Source organism: Sciurus carolinensis, chromosome 14, assembly GCF_902686445.1.
Source record: "Sciurus carolinensis chromosome 14, mSciCar1.2, whole genome shotgun sequence".
NCBI classification, from domain to species: Eukaryota; Metazoa; Chordata; class Mammalia; order Rodentia; family Sciuridae; genus Sciurus; species Sciurus carolinensis.
This window is the reverse complement of record NC_062226.1, coordinates 29,669,659-29,670,955: the sequence shown is the minus strand read 5'-3', so window position 1 is coordinate 29,670,955 and position 1,297 is coordinate 29,669,659. Positions and strand designations below refer to the sequence as shown.

The 1,297-nt window shown below is 36.6% G+C and overlaps 1 non-coding gene across 1 annotated transcript; it reads left to right on the top strand.

Annotated features, from left to right (window-relative positions):
- Window positions 1-567: 567 nt before the first annotated feature.
- On the top strand, window positions 568-641 carry Trnav-uac (transfer RNA valine (anticodon UAC)). Its single transcript has one exon. It is a non-coding gene; the product is annotated as a tRNA-Val (tRNA).
- Window positions 642-1,297: the final 656 nt, after the last annotated feature.

Genomic DNA, 1,297 nt, shown 5'->3' with positions numbered 1-1,297 from the left:
TAAATTCATTTTGCATTATGATGTGGACACAAAATTTCAGGGGAGAGGGCAGAATGATATGGTTTGGATATGAGGTAGCCCACCAAATATCCTTTATTTGGAGGTGAAATGACAGGGTTGTGAGAGTTGCAACCTAATCAGTCCATCCTAGTTTGAATGGAGTAACAGAATGATAACTGTAAGCAGGTGGGTCAAGGTTGGAGGAAGAATATCACTAAGGATATATTCAAGGGTTCATCTTCCCTGTGGACCCCTCCTCTTCTTTCTCTGATTCCTGGTTGCCATGAAGTCAGAAGTTTTCTACCACCATGTCCTTTTGCCATGATGTTCTGCCTCACCTTGGGGTCAGAGCAATGGAACTGGCTCTTAACCCATGTGCTAAAATAAACTTTTCCACTAAGTTGTATTTTTAAGGGGGTGGTTGTTTTAGTCATAGAAAAGCAATGCTGATTAAAACTGTATTAATTGTAAACATGTGGATATCCAGTTTTCCTACTATCATTTAAAAAATATTTTTCTATTTTGAGTAAATGATTACAAAACCCTCATTAAAAGTCATTTGAGGGCTGGGGAGATAGCTCAGTTGGTAGAGTGCTTGCCTTACAAGCACAAGGCCCTGGGTTCGATCCCCAGCACCACAAAAAAAAAAAAAAAAAAAAAAAAAAAAAAAAAGTCATTTGAGGGATCTCCATACTGCTTTCTAAAGTGGTTGCACCAATCTGCAGTCCCACCAACAATGTACAAGTGTACCTTTTTCCCCATATCCTTGCCAACACTTAGTATTGCTTGTATTCTTGATAATTGCCATTCTGACTGGAATGAGATGAAATCTTAGAGTAGTTTTGATTTATATTTCTCTAATTGCAAGAGATGATGAATATTTTTTCATGCTTGTTGATCGATCATATTTCTTCTTCCATGAAGTGTCTGTTCAGTTCCTTAGCCTATTTATTGACTGGGTTATTTATTTATTTATTTTTTTCAGTGTTAAGTTTTTTGAGTTCTTTATATATCCTGGATTTAGTACTCTATCTGAGGTGTGTGTGTTAAGATTTTTTCCCATTCTGTAGGCTCTCTCTTCATGTTATTGATTGTTTCCTTTGCTGAGAAGAAACTTTTTAGTTTGAATCCATTCCATTTATTGATTTATTTATTTTACATCTTGTGCTTTAGGAGTCTTGTTAAGGAAGTTGGGTCCTAAGCCAATGCAGTTATCCCACTCCTTGGTTTATACACAAAGGACTTAAAATCAGCATACTACAGTGACGCAGCCACATCAATGTTTATAGCAGCTCAA